The sequence below is a fragment of the Schistocerca americana genome, chromosome 3 (genome assembly GCF_021461395.2).
Source record: "Schistocerca americana isolate TAMUIC-IGC-003095 chromosome 3, iqSchAmer2.1, whole genome shotgun sequence".
Taxonomy (NCBI): Eukaryota; Metazoa; Arthropoda; class Insecta; order Orthoptera; family Acrididae; genus Schistocerca; species Schistocerca americana.
In genome coordinates, this window is record NC_060121.1 from 90545730 (window position 1) to 90562448 (window position 16719).

Consider the following 16719-nt stretch of genomic DNA (forward strand, 5'->3'; position numbering starts at 1 on the left):
CGTTTTATCACCTCTTTTTATTGTTATGTCAGTTCATTATGTTTTTAACTTTATCTGTAGGCTGCAGAGCGGCGTATTACACTGCTGCCAGCCCGCCCCCCTCCATCTGGGGGGGGGGGGTCGACATATAATAAAAAAAAAGGTTGCTGATGACCACCTGTTGGTCGGCCAGCTGAGATGGTGACTGAGAAAACTATAGCTATTTCTGAAAGTGAAGTTCTGAGCGACAGGCGGTTGAAAGTTAACGACGTTGCAGCAAGGTTAGAGTTATCTAAAACAAGCGTTTTCTGGATCGTGCATGGTCATTTGCACATGAAAAAGGTCAGTGCAAGTCGGGTGCCCAGACTTCTCTTTGCAGTGCAGAAGGAACAGCGCGTGACTTGTGCACCGAGTTTTTGGAGCTGTGCCGTGGCAACCAGAAAGAAGTTCTGGAATGTATGTTACAGGGGATGAATCTATGGTTCTTTATTATGATCCTCTGTCCAAAAGAGAATCTCTTGAATGGCATAAACCAGATGATGCTCCTCAAAGAAAGGCGAAGGCTACTCAGTCCACAAAGAAGGTGGAACAATCTTCTGTGATTCCAAAGGATTTCTTATAGTACATTTCAAAGAAAGGTATACCACTGTGAACGCACAGTACTATGCTTCACTTCTGCACAAATAACACGAGTCCAACATACTGCAGGGGTGATGAAGGCTGTGACATGGTATTCGTCTTTTCCACGGCACTGCGCCAGTGCACAAAGGGCAGTTGTGAAGGCTGCAGTAAAGGAATGTGGCTTCTAGGAGACTGACCACCCACCTGTAGTCCAGATCTAGCCAACAATAATTACTCCTCTTCTCCAAACTAAAGAAAGTTCTTCGAAGAAGGCCATCTGTTGTGGCCGATCGGTTGTAGGCTCTTCAGTCTGGAATCGCGCGACCGCTACGGTCGTAGGTTAAAATCCTGCCTCGGGCATGGATGTGTGTGATGTCTTTACGTTAGTTAGGTTTAAGTAGTTCTAAGTTCTAGCGAACAGATGGCCTCGGATGTCAAGTCCCATAGTCCTCAGAGCCATTTGAGCCATTTCTTCGAAGAAGAAATTTGATGATGATAAAGTGTAAGCTGCTGTAATGAGACATTTTGCCGACACAGTATAAGATTATTTTTTGAAAGGCATAGAGGTGTGAAAAGTATATTGACATAAAGAGTGGTTAGGTTGAAACATAGTACCATTGAATGTAAGTCAAGCAAGAGAGTTGTGGGACCTACGTCGTATAAGCAAACACCGTCTAAATAGCTGTTGATTCACTACTGCTTATTTGATATAGAGTTCCATTCGTAATCCACCTCATCGGCATCTCTGTTTATGCATAAAGAATACGTTATTCCGAGACATGAGATGCTTTGTCTCTGTTGTGGCTATTCCGAATATGTAGAGACGCGCAGGACGTGGAACAATAAGTACAACGCGATATCATGTACGTCTCCCAGAAAATGTTTCGTGTTGAATGCAGGGTGAAACATTGACGAGAGTGAGAAATTTCAGAAAAATCTGGTTAACGTCACCCATAGCAAACTAACAAAACATGGTAACATACGTGTACGTAACTATGTGTTAGTGAGAATGAAGCCATGTTCAAAATAGTTTCGATTATCGAACGTTTTTTCTTCATAAGTGGCGGAACGACAGTAACTGTTTCCGAGAAAATGTTTCGTGGTGAATGCAGGGTGAAAGATTGATAAAGGTGAGAAACTTCATATAAATCTGATTAACGTCACCCGCAGCAAACTAACATAACATGATAACATACGTGAACGTAACTTTGTGTTTGTGAGAATGAAGCCATGTTCGAAATTCAGTTTCGATTACCGAACGTTTTTTCTTCATAAGTGGCGAAACGACAATAACTGGATAAAACTGGAGGACCATTTCTCTAAATATACTAGATAATGACGTAGTTGTTTTCAAATTGGTAGTCCACTTATTTATTGTCTGTCTTATTTCTGATTATTATATAATCATACGAATTTTTTTTTTAAATAATCGATGTAGACGACTGACAGCAAACATTTAATGGCCTTTGCTATAAGATTATTTTTTTCCGCCACGAGTTATTTATTACTCTCTGATTGTTTTGTTGCAACACAGTAGCTCCACAGTCTGACCAAGATAAACACCCCCAAACTTTGAGAAATTAATGTTTGATTTTGATTGTATTTCTGCTTAAGTAAGACATGAATGATCGCGAAATAAATGTAAAAAGAGCCAAATCTCGCTGATACAGTGAACAGCTTATTCAGTTAAGAAATACTTTCGTATACTGAATAACTGTAGCTTACTCCGCTGAAAGCAGTATAACATAAACACAGTGTTTCATGTATAAGAAGCATGTAGGTACTTATGCTGCTGCCTGTTCTTATTATGACTGCCACTTTTCTTGACACGTCTAATGATTAGCACTTTCGTACACGTCACTCGACTTTCTAATACACAGATATTACGTAAATGTAATTAATTTTTCTTCAAAAGACGACAGTGCTGAAGATTATTGCTTTTTTAGCAAAGACTGCAGCATTCGTTTCTTCTGTGTCGGGAAACTCTTTTATAGCTTCTGACGTTTTATTATCACGTCTGTGTGGTGTCCTCTTCAGCCAAAGTTGTTGTTTGGTACGTTAAATAGGGCAGATATTGCATTCCATATAAGTTTCCTATGTTCTGTGTTCACTTATATGTTTGGAAATGTAGCGAATAAAACTTAACGTTCTTGGGTAGTTACACGAGATCCTTCTGCAAAAGGTCAGGTCTCTTGCTGTTTACCAGTCACTTTTTGTTCTTAAAGGAAAGCGACATTCTTCAGTAAATATCTACAACAACAACAAAAAATTATAGTGCATATGGCAGTACTGGCGGGGATTGGGGATTTTCCGCTGCCTGGTGCATCTTTTTAGTTGACGCCACTTCGATAACTTGCGCGTTGATGATGACGAAATGATGATGAGGACAACACACACGCCCAGTCCCGAGTGGAGAAATTGTCCTGGGGTGTCTTCCAGACTCTTTTTAAGTTACTCATCGTAGTAGGAGATGAGCTTCTTCACGAAGAACTTCGAAGTAACTTCTTCATGTACATGAATAAAATAACCTGATGATGGCGGAACGGTTATTCGCCGAAATATCGTGGAACTTCGACGATCGGATCCGGCTGGACACCCGAAAACCTTGGATACAGTACATTCGCCGGGAAAGCCTCAGATCACAATAAAATAACCTCTTCATTGAAAGAAAAATAAACAAATCTGCTCTAGCAAAATTAAGTAATTTCATTATGGGAAGAAGAGACGTTATGTCAAATTAGTCTGGAAGACACTGAAAAGAAAACGCCTCTAAAAGAACCAGTGGCCACTCCCCTTAAAGAAACAACTGAAACATGTTGGGAAGAAACACAGCGCAAAGACTCTCTAGGGGAGATGGTGGAAATTTTTCTTCAGAGAAAACAATAAGGCTTTCCTCAAAGAGTAAGAGAAAATCACTTGAATAAACCCTCAATCTACTTGAGAGAGTTGCAAAATATTGCAGATAAATTCTTTATGTTTCTGTTGTGACTTCTTTTTTAATAGCTTTGCAGTCGTTTAGCAGTGCCAGTCTGGTTGTAATAAATTTTTATTGGTATTGATAAAGGTGCTGTGCAGGTAATATGGGCCATTCTTTTGCGAACCCACACCCACATTTTACTTTGATTGACGCACACGGAACGGTGTTCCAGGATGTGTTATAGGGTACACTTAGTGAAATATGGATCCAGTCCCACTCCAACTCGGAACAGTTTCCCTCGCGTAACCACTTTATCGACAACATCACACTACCATGACTGATGTTGGTGGGGGGAACACTGGGAGTATCACTGATGTTAGTGAGGAATTTTGTCTTTTCTAGTGACAATTGAAGTCCTACCTTGGCAGCCTGGAGTTTTAGCATATTGAGCTGCTTTACTGCTACTTCCACTGAGCTTGCTATAAGTGCCAGATCATCTGCGAAAGCTAAACAGTCTACTACCAGTTACTTCCGTTTGTGTACATGTAAATACCGATCGGTATATTAATCCACACTTGCATCCAGTCTTGTATGTGTGGGAAGTGATTAAAAAACTCTCCTACGTGATACTGACATGGATAGGTGTAAGTTGCACTCACCAATATATTTGACACATGGAAATTGGGGTTCTGAGCTAGGCATGTGTATTGGGGGTGACATATCTACTGGTCTATAACGAAGTCAAAAAGTTTTGTAATTGAATTTCTTCTCACTTCAAGGACTTAAGAAACATCACAAGACCACGAGAGTAGTGGACCAAAGCCACCACCAGTGCATTTTGTTAGTGCCAGTTGCCTACATCAGGGGCAGGTATGCACTCTGGGGGAAACCTATTGTTCTCCTTTGATTGAAAGGTCATTAACCTATTATTCTCCTTTGTTGACAGATCCTTAACCTACTGTTCTGCTAAAAGGATCGTTTCTTTTGATTGACAGGTCCTTAACTTATTGTTCCCCGCCCCCCTCCCACCCTCAGGAAACCTCCCCCCTCGCTGCTACCGGTACACTTTCAGGTCTGAGTTATTGTAAGACAGGCATTTATTATTATAGATGTTCTTGGTTAATTGATATGCTAATTGTAACTTATTAATCCGAGTTGTTAGTGCTGTTCCTTCTGATAGATCATGTTCCAACCATTCTCCTAGATGCTTGAATCTGTCAACTTTCTCAATTTGACCTTGTTCCAACTGTAGAACACTGGGAGTATCATTGATGTTGGTGAGGAATTTTGTCTTTTCTAGTGACAATTGAAGTCCTACCTTGGCAGCTTGGAGTTTGAGCATATCGAGCTGCTTTACTGCTACTTCCACTCAGCTTGCTATAAGTGCCAGATCATCTGCGAAAGCTAAACAGTCTACTACCAGTCCCTTCCGTTTGTGACCAGGTAAATACCACTCAGTATATTTTGTTCTTCCATTTCTTTTCGCCACTCTATGTTCCATAGGATCTTGGTCAACTTGCTAATTGCTTTGTCTCCAGCCTGCTTCCACAGCTCTGCAACTATAGTGTCTTCTACTGGTGCTTTGTTATTCTTCAGGGACTGAATGATGTTTTCCACTTCTTCTTCTGTTGGAGGGCGAGAGTTTGGTAGTCTGGTACTGTCTCGATAGATAAAGGAGCTTTTAGGGGACTCACAGTTGAGGAGATTCTCAAAATATGTGGCCAATATGTGGCAGTTGTCTTTGTCATTATAGGCTATGTTTCCATCTGGTCCTCTGAAGTGTAAGCTGGGTGAGGCATAGCTTCTAATGTTTCACTTGAAAATTTGGTAAAAGTTTCTAGACTTATTCTCCTTGATATCTTCATCTAATTGAGTCAATTGGTCCTGAGTGTACTGATGTTTACCCTGCCTGATGGTTTTGGCAGTTAGCCAGGGCTGTTCTATGAACTTCTCCATTTGTTCGGACTTCTGAGAACTCCATCTTAGTCAAGCTGCTTGTCTCTTTGTGATCGCTTGGTCGCAGGTAATTGGTCCATTCATTGGTCCCAGTTGTTGCATTCATGATCTAGTGTTTGCATTCTCTCTGTAAGCATATTGCAGGTTTTCAGTTTTTCCAAGTCAAACTTGGTGAGTTTGGGAGTTTGAGACTTTCTCGTATTCCTAGACAGAAATCGGAGAGGTAGTGGTGTGACTCCAAGTTAAGTTTTCTTAGCACTCTCACATTCTGGACTTCTCTACAGGACTTTCTTGATATGGCCACATGAACGATTTGAAAATCTCCTAGAAGTTTATTGGGTGAAGTCTGTGTCTTCTGCTTTCTTGGTAGATGCTTAAGGGCTGTTGATTACTAGGTTAAATGGTTTACAGAGTCCCACAAGCCATTCTCCATTTCTGTTAGTGTGCATGTGAGCTGGGTATTCCCGCACTATATACTTATACTTCAGCTCTTTCCCTAACTGGGAGTTAAAATCATGCAGTAATATGACTGTATTCCTCCCTGGGATCTTGCCAATAGTGTCCTCGAGTTTATTTATTTTTTTATTCTTATTAAAAAGTTTATTTATTTATTTAAAGAATTTTTCAGGAAACCGATCACCACCCCCGCCACCCCATCACCGTCCCCCTCGCCCACTTCACTCTCTCCCTTCCATCTGCTACCTGGAAATTAGCGGCTCTGCAGTGGAGAGGAAGGATCTCATGAAGGGAAATTCAAGGGTATATTGATTTTTATAACATAAAAGAGTTTGTGGGGCTTGGATTTCACCTGCTCATCATTCTCTGCTGTTTGGAAAGATGCAGGTCTTGTGAGAAGTAATTATATCGATCTCATTTCTTTTTTTTATTCCGGTTGCGTGAGGAATAGCGTCATGAAACACCCATCACACAGTTAAAAATCCTTCGATCGTGAAGCACGCACCGCCCACCATACCCTGTCCACTGGGCCACACGGGACGCTACTGCACATACTCCTAGGAGTCGGGATGCACCGTGAAGTCTCGACGTGGCTATCAGCTGCTGAACCACATGCAGGTGTCAGTTCAGGTCCTGCAAGGATGAGATGGTGGCATACCTTTGATACATGATAGCTGAGAAATACTTGTCACAATATGTGCTCACCTAGGCACCATTGCTGGCGCAATGATGCAGAGCTGTGGGTCTAGCGCTTTAGAAATCTGTTCCAATGCTCTATCTTCGAGATCATTTTCTAGTTACTCGGTGGCTTACAGCAAGCTCCACCTCATTAAGGTTTCGAGTTTCTAGAGAAATAATTTCTGGTCTATATCTTCGAAATTATATTGCACAAGCGATACTGCTAAGGACACATTATTGCTATGTACTAGATATCGAGAAGTATCGCAAAAATGGTATGATATTCTGGCAAGCCGTGTGAAATTACATATGATCTTGTAATCCCAGAGTCTGGAGACCGGTGCAGAAAACAAGCAAAGCAAGCAGGTCGGGACCATGAACAGTGATGCCTGTGTGCCAAGGGGAACCGACCCAGCCTTTGTACAACGGTCTTCATGGTATATGTACGAGTATCTGGTGGTCGATAGCTGTATGAATGATGCGAAGCGGCGATTTTGTATGGCGCAAGATACGAATTGTATGTTTACTACATCGACACAGTACGCGGTGACATAATTTTGGGTTGGAGATCGGTTTTATGCTCTTTTGTTCAATCTTCCATCCTCATTGGTGGAGCAGTGTAATTGAGTAAGAGTCTTTCCATATTTGACGAGCTGTAGGTCACTTTAGCAGGGTTTAACTGTCAGTGCAATATAGCGGTCTGTACAAAATAGTTTCGGGACTGAAAGTCTTGTCTGCAGAAATAAAAAGGCGGACAGTGCTTCTATACTGACAGCATCAGTAACTTGGCAGGTAAATTCAGTAAGTGCTGATCACAATGCTCCATTCATTCCAAGACATCCTGTGTGACAGTACATAGGAGCCTCTATACAGGGTGGTCCATTGGTAGTGACCGGGCCAAATATTTCACGAAATAAGCATCAAACAAAAAAAAACTACAAAGAAAGAAACTCGTCTAGCTTGAAGGGGGAAACCAGATGGCGCTGTGGTTGGCCCGCTAGATGGCACTGCCACAGGTCAAACGAATATGAACTCCGTTTTTTTAAAAATAGGAACCCCTATTTTTATTACATATTCGTGTAGTACATAATGAAATATGAACGTTTTAGTTGGACCACTTTTTTCGCTTTGTGATAGATGGCACTGTAATAGGCACAAACATATAAGTACGTGGTATCACGTAACATTCCACCAGTGCAGACAGTATTTGCTTCGTGATGCATTACCCGTGTTGAAGTGGACTGTTTACCAATTGTGGAAAAGGTCGATATCGTGTTGATGTATGGCCATTGTTATCAAAATGCCCAACAGGTGTGTGCTATGTATGCTGCTCGGTATCCTGAATGACATCATCCAAGTGTCCGGACCATTCGCCGGATAGTTACGTTATTTAAGGAAACAGGAAGTGTTCAGCCACATATGAAACGTCAACCACAACAATTGATGATGCCCAAGTGTTTTACCTGCTGTCATGGCTAATCCATACATCAGTAGCAGACAAATTGCGCGAGAATCGGGAATCTCAAAAACGTTTGTTGAGAATGCTACATCAACATCCATTGCACCCGTACCATATTTCTATGCACCAGGAATTGCATGGCGACGACTTTGAACATCATGTACAGTTCTGCCACTTTGCACAAGAGAAATTACGGGACGATGACAGATTTTTTGCATGCGTTCTATTTAGTGACGAAGCGTCATTCACCAGCGGTGGTAATGTAAACCGGCATCATATGCACTATTGGGCAACGGAAAATCCACGATGGCTGCGACAAGTGGAACATTAGTGACCTTGGAGGGTTAACGTATGGTGTGGCATTATGGGAGGAAGGATAATTGGCCCCCATTTTATCTGTGGCAATCTAAATGGTGCAATGTATGCTGGTTTCCTACATAATGTTCTCCCGATGTTACTACAAGATGTTTGACTGCATGACAGAATGGTGATGTACTTCAAACATGATGGATGTCCAGCACATAGCTCGCATGCAGTTGAAGTGGTATTGAATAGCATATTTCATGACAGGTGGATTGGTCGTCGAAGCACCCTACCATGGCCCGCACATTCACCGGATCTGACGTTCCCAGATTTCTTTCATTGGGGAAAGTTGAAGGATATTTGCTATAGTGATCCACCGACAATGCCTGACCACATGATCAGTGCATTGACAATGCATGTGCGAACGTTACTGAAGGTGAACTTCTCGCTGTTGAGAGAAATGTAGTTACACGTATTGCCAAATGCATTGAGGTTGACAGACATCATTTTGAGCATTTATTGCATTAATGTGGTATTTACAGGTAATCACACTATAACAGCATGCATTCTCAGAAATGATAAGTTCACAAAGGTACATGTATCACATTGGAACAACCAAAATAAAATGTTCAAATGTATCCACATTCTGTATTTTAATTTAAAGAACCTATCTGTTACCAACTGTTCATCTAAAATTGTGAGCCATATGTTTGGGACTATTACAGCGCCATCTATCACAAAGCGAAAAAAGTGGTCCAACTAAAACATTCATATTTCATTACGTATTACACAAACATGCAATAAAATGTGGGGGTTCCTATTTAAAAACGCAATTGATATCCATTTGACCTAAGGCAGTGCCATCTAGTGGGCCAACCATAGCGCCATCTGGTTTCCCCCTTCAAGCTAGACGAGTTTCGTTCTTTGTAGTTTTTTCGTTTGACGTTTATTTTGTGAGATATTTGCCCCGGTCACTATCAATGGACCACCCTGTATAGCAGTGAGAACATTTGTGTTTCAGAGATGTTTGTTGAAAGCAGGACTTAACGATTTCCAGGAAGGGTGCCACGTTAGGAGCATCAGGAGGAATATATTCAGCGTTATTCTAGGCTATTTTCGTAAGCAGGTTTTGTCAGGTCAGGAACTTCCGTGCGGACAAGCTGAGACATCATGAAAGCTCCTAAAAAGCGACCGTTAACTATTTCTGTGACACTTTACAATTTCCGAGAGGTTATTTACATAGCCATGTGACGTCAGTACAATATTGAGAACTTTTAGATGGTGAGTCACTACGCTAACATTTTGCAGTGATGCATCAGCCATGTTGGGCAGGTAAACACGCGTGCGCAGCTAGACACAGCTTGCATTTCCCATTAGGATCACTAGGAACACTGCACCCTGAGCAATTCTGGTAAGCATTGGAACAGATTTCTAAAGCACTAGACCTGCAGTTTTGCATCATCGCGCCAGCAACGGTGCCTAGATGAACACGTATTTTGACACGTATTTCTCAGGTGTCATGTATCACAGGGATGCTACCACCTCATCCTTGCAGGACGCAAAGTGACACCTGCGCTTGGTTTGGCTGCTGACAGCCACACTGTCACTTTGTGGGAGCCACCGGTGCATCCCGACTCCCGGGAGCATGTGCGGTAGCGTCCTGTGCAGTCCAGTGGACAAGGCACGGTGGGCGGTGCATGCTTCGCGATCGAAAGATTATTAACTATGTGTAATTACGTGTGACGTGTGTTTCATGACGGTATTCCTCGCGCAATTGGAATAAAAAAAGAAATGTGATCGATGTAATTACTTCTCACAAGACCTGCATCTTTTCAAACAGCAGAGAATGATGAGAAAGTGAAATCCAAGTCCGGCAAATTGATTTTTTTTAGAAAAAGAACAATGTACTCTTGAATTTACCTTTGTGACATCCTTCCTCTCCACTGCAGAGCCACCAGTTTCCAGGTAGAGGAGGGGAAGGGGAGAGGGGAGGGGGTGAGGGAGGGGAGGATGGGGCGACAGCGGTGGTGATCATTTTCCTGAAAAATTCTTTAAATAAATAAATAAACTATATTCCATACACTGCCTTGAATCCCCTAAATTGTTTAATTAAAATATTCCACACATTGTCTAATTTGTTTTAACAATATTCCATAAACAGCAATCTATTTCCAGACAAATTCTTTAACTGAATAAATAAACTCAATTCCGTACACTGCCATAAATAGCTGAACAATATTCTATACAGAGTTTAAATTGTTTAAACAATATTCCGTCCACTACAATCGAATTCCCTCCAAATGACAGACCAACTGAGTCTGAGGGTGGGAGGGGAGGGGGTTTACCAGAGGGGGAGATGTTAATTAATTAATCAATTTAATTAAGTAGTCAATCGAACTGATGAGAGTGAGAGGGGCTATTACAGTAACTCAGACCTGAAAGTGTACCAGTACCAGCGAGGGGGGAGCTTTCCTGGGAGTTGGGGGGGGGGGGGGGTAGGAGGCGAGGAACAATAAGTTAAGGACCTGTCAATCAAAAGGAAGGATCCTGTCAGCAGAATAGGTTAAGGGCCTGTCAATCAAAGGAGAACAAGAGGGTAATGACCTGTCAATCAAAGGAGAACAGTAGATTTGCCTCTGAGTGCATGCCTGCCCTTACGTAGGCAACTGGCACTAGCAAAATGCGCTGGTGGCTGCTTTGTTCCACTACTCACAAGCTGCTAAGTGAGTGTTACAAGAGAATCGTAAATGATCTATCCTATGATGTACCAGTTGACAGCAATAGAAAAGCTGAATCACAAGTAATTAGTTTTGTTTTAAGATCAGTAACATAAAATTTGAATTTCGTATTTCAGTGTGGACGAGGAAGTTTCATTGGCATAAAGGTTAGAATATACGAGGGCTATCCACAAAGTACATTACGTTTTGGAATTGAATATAAATAAAGTATTGAAAATTTTTTTTATTACATACAGATGAAAGCCACACTTAAATACTACTTTTCTACATAGTTGCCATTTAAATTAAGGCACTTATCGTAGCGATGGACGAGCTTGGAAATTCCTTCGTCGTAAAATTCGGCCGCCTGCGCCGAAGAGGTAAAAAAGTTAGATGTGTTGTTATTTATGACTTAACAGCATTCCGTTACAGTCATTTCGAATATTTCTTGTCGCTTCCGTTCTTCCGATGTGAGACTCAGGAAATACATGGCACGAATCTGATGACGTCTATTTTGACGCAGACGACAATTTTATGTCCATCTTACGGTACATCGTGTGACACGTTAATGATCTGGATTCGAAAACTTTATGGTGAACAAAATGACTACTTTGAAGTCGTGTTGGCGACGCCTACTTGGTGCAATAATACCGTACAGTATTTCCACAGCGTGAACTGATTCCGTCAGGCTGTTGTTTACGTTAGAACTTTACACCAGAATATATCTGACATACGCAGGTGTGCAGTCGAGTGAAATTAATGATCCATGATCGTAATCATCCCTGTAGTTCCAGTTTTTTAGTGTGTTGCATGCACTGGCCTCCTGTTGTGAAATCCAAATCTCGTCACTGGAGCGCATGTGTGCATTCGGCCATGTTTGAGCAAACCAGCCGAAATCATGGCGAAATCCTTTTCCCCCACATATCTCCCGTCCAATGTAATTTCGTTTAAAATAGCCTGAATAAATTTTGTAGATGATAAAACTTACGACAAAGTTGTGTGTACAATTCTTTTATTCCTTGCGTGTTTCTAGATATCACGACTTAAAAATGCGTATGAATTTGCCAAAACACGTATTTTGCACTAATACGTTTGATTTGTCTTGAGTACTTCTTTCCCAGGGCAATTTGGAGAAAGATTAACTGACAAAAATGTAGCACAGCATAAAAGTTGATATAAGCACTACCGAGGTAATCCTGCGCCCTTGATAGATCTGCCAAACCTGTGTCCAAAGAAGGTTGGGGGAGGAGGGGAAGGGGGGGAGAAGAGTTGGCAACAGGAAGGGGCATCGTGCTCCCTGTACCACTAACAAATTAACATACTGACCCCGTGAAGATACGGGATACAGGCTAGGAAAAAGAAGAAGAAGGGCAGATAATTTAAACCTGAACACCATCTTAGTTGATGTGTTATGCTTCCAACCGGAAAGTCAAAGCTATGAAACTGGCGGTTTCCCTATAAATTTGATTTTCACTAACATCTACTTTTGTCAAAACCTTGTGTATGTTATTTGGGCCCTTATGATTCTCAATGCCTCAATTATGGTCCGAGTTTACGTGAGTAGTCGTAAAATAACCATATACGATATTTACAGATCACTACAATATTACGCATAGTAAACACGTAATGTTATGGAATAGTGATGCTTCTTAGTAATAGGTATTGAACCTAACGGGATTAACGTGGGAAGGTGGGGGTTTTGGGCGGGGGCAACTAACATCTAACACAACACCTGCAAAACAGAAAATATACAGAAAACGTAACAAGGACATAAGCAGGAAATAAGGAGAAAAAAATACTGAATTCCATAGAGTAAGGGCACTACACAGGTAACGAAAATACACAAACAAATCTTGGAATCGATAAATAGAATGGAGCTATATAGGACAGTTCTACTTATCGATTCCAACATTCATTATTTTCAGCGTTGTTTTCGTATTAGGTGTGTGCAGTTCTTTGCTACAGGATTTCTGTTTTTGGCGTCGCTTTCTGTACTACCGTGATAAATAAAATATCTAGGAACCGGTAACTTGATTTGACCTACATTGGTCAATTCCAGTTGTCGATTCCATGGTTTGCTATTTATAGCGTTTTTTGCAGTAGTACAGGAAGCAATATCATAAGTTGAATCCTAAAGGAATTAGCAACCCTCACGTAAAGAAAATGACGTAATAAAGGAACGTAGAATCGGCAATTACAGCGGTACCACATACGAAAACTCTAAAAGAATGCACTGTACAATATGCTTTCTTGGTGTTGCTTTCTGTAGTGCTGTTGTTACAGTAGGTGTGTATTGTGCATTCTTTGAGAATTGTCATCCATGCTATCACTCTAATTGTTGATTCCACATTCCGTTATTCTTCATTTTTACTGGCTGTTAATCATTTCGTTAAGGATTTGACTTGTTCGTATCGCTCACTAAGCTACTGGTAAAACGCTAAAAATAACAAATGTTGGAATCGACAACTAGACTCGTACATACACACAAAAAAAGTCGCAGCAGAAATAAACACAAACACTCTATGAAAAATCACGACTTGACTCGTATAGACACACAAAAAAGTCGTAGCACAAATAAACACTATGAAAATCACGAAAAATAATGAACCGTGAAATGGAGAACTGAAAGCTATATAGCCTATCCTCTTAGGTTGCTGCCTAACCACACGCTCGGCGATCGTGCGACATTCTAAAAAAAGAAAAACAGCCAAATTTTTGTGAGAACCAAGATTATAAATATAGCTGCAAATCGTTTCACATGTAGCAATTTAAGCTTTGCTCTTGGGTTCTTACTTAAAGTCACCGTCGGAAATCATACCATATGCGGAAAAAAGTAGCCATATATGTTTAGGAGAACCAAGATTATAAATACGATTGCCACTTGATTCACTCACAGCAATTCAGGCTGTTCACTTAGGTTCCTGCCTAGCCACATCCTCGAAAATAGCGACATATTTGCAAAAAACAGCATATTTTACGTCAGTTACTAAGAGAACCACAGATAACATCTAATAACAACGCCAGTACATCATGTAGTACATTCTTGACATCGTGAACTCATGGCGTCACACAGGATATGACTGGTAAAAGCTGACAGTTGGAATCGCAAATAGCACTTAATACCTGAAAATCATCTACAACCCGTTATAAATTCTTTTGAAGGTATATTATTTCTTACGATAGGACCCTAGAAAACGTGTGTTTCAAGACAACCTGGCGATGTACCAAACTTGTCGAACGTCATTTAAACGAGCGAATACGACAAGCACTTGGCACGGGCAGCTCCATATGAGCATTTATAATTTGTAGTATTCCGATCTCACTCTAATTACAAGATTTATAAAATTAATTTGTCTCCAATACAAACTGCTTTAGACCAACCGCGATAAACAGTCTGGACGATTGGTTTGCAGAATTAAATCACCCTGAATATAATTGCTGTGTCGAAGGTCTCTATATTCATTAAACATATATAACGTGAGAATTTGTGTTATGCGTCCTCAGAAAGGTACAATTGATTCGACGCCTCTAGTTTTGGCTGCTAAGGGTTCGCAGAAGTAAGATGCTGGTTCATGACTTACCAGACACCGCCAATGTTGCCCGTGCCCCTACTGCATTTCGCGAATTTTGAAGGTTATGCTGAATGCGGTCAGGAACACTCGTGTTGCTCGCCATTCGAATCGTCTCAGACTGTTGCTAAGATACGGCACGGGGCGTTAAAGAGACTGCAGTATTGTTGAAAACTGCGCCACATCGCGATTTGTGTTGTTTACTCTAAGAGGGTATGCGGACAATTATCACCGTACAATTAAAGAAACTGCAAGCGATAATGACAGAGGCACGAATGGTTGTGGCGTCTGGGGCAATGCCGCCGAGAATGAGGTCTGCCTGGCGCCCGAACGAAGGAAAGAAAGAAAACATTACAACAGGGGGGAAAGATGGATAAAATGGTAAAATGAATCAGCCAAAACAAATTTTTCGCTACGTTAACGTAATCAAAATGATTTATTGAAACTTCTCGGCAGATTAAAAATTGTTTTCGGGATCGAAAACCGAAATCGGAGCCTTTGGTGATAGTGCACTTTTCAGTGAAATGCAGAGCTACCCAAGCGCGACTTACAGCCGCTTCTCACAGCTGTACTTCCGCCAGTATCTCATCTAATACTTCCCAAACTTCACAGAAGCTCTCCTGCGAAACATACAACACTAACACGCCTGGAAGAAAGAATATTGCGGAGACGCGGTTTAGCCCCAGGCTATGGATAATCTGTGCCACCGCAATATCCTTTGTCCTAGGAGTGCTAATCTTGCCTAATGAAGAACTGAAGGGAGTGAAGCTGTGAGGACGTGCTCGGGATAGCTGACTAGCGCATTTAGCCCTGGCGGCTGTGGCGAGGGAAACGGGTTGTGTTTACGTCTCCGCTGCTAGTAGCCGTGTGGTGTTAGTGAGTTTAACGCCGTTGAGCGTTCGTAACTTATTGCCACAAATCAGACAGCAGTTTTGATGGCAGAACCCGTAAGGAAGGACACTTTGAAGTTTATGTTTGACAATAACTATGCACGACCTAAGCCTTTTGTGGTAGTGGACTTTATGGAAGAAGCAGTTAACAGCTGAGGATATAACTGGAATTCTTCCTTCGTGGAACCGCGCGACCGCTACGTTCGCAGGTTCGATCCTGCCTCGGGCATGGATGTGTGTGATGTCCTTAGGTTAGTTAGGCTTAAGTAGTTCTGAGTTCTAGGGGACTGATGACCTCAGAAGTTAAGTCCCATAGTGCTCAGAGCCATTTTTTTCTTCGTTTGACCAGTAGTAGACTGTCTGTCTTAAGCTAAAGAATCCCGAAAAATGTGATCTAATTGTGGAATTATACACCAAGTGATCAAAAGTATCCGGACACCTGTCTGAAAATGACCTACACGTTCGTGGCGCACTTCATAGGTAATGCTGGAATTTAGCATGATGTTGGCCCACCCTTAAGCCGTCGGCACACGGACCGTGCTGTCGAACGTTAGCGTTGAGCGTGCCAAGTCCAACGTGCTGCTGAACGCTCAGGAACGATGTGACTTGTGCATACGGTACGTGGGCCCCAACGTGGTATACGCGATCGCATCGCACTCCAGCGGCAGTTGAGGGATGTTTCTAGTTCGTACATCACACTCTCTAGTAAACGGGCGCGCGTGAAATTCCCACGTTAGCTCTATTAAAACGCACTTTTCCTCCATCGTCCACGAAAAGGAAAGTACCATGTCCAATCAGTAGAGACACAGGCTTACAAAAGTTCCGTTACAAACACTGCGTTACGAATCTGGAATACTTCTCCGCATAAGATAAACGTTATTTCATCATTCCCACATTTTAATAAAATCCCAAGGTCAGTCTTACTTGATCACTGTTCTTACCCAGTAGCAGAATCTTTGCAACATGTGAATTACGAAGCGTAAAAGAAAAAGGAACAAAATATCGTAATACAACTAGCGCAAGCTGTCCATTAGATTAATTCAATCGAACAAAGTCACCCCTCAAAAAAGGTGAACTTGTATTTACATAACATAAAATATTATAGTATATACTTATATTAAACTAATAATAAAGTATCAGAACCTAATAAAAATGCGAATGTTAGGAAAAAAAT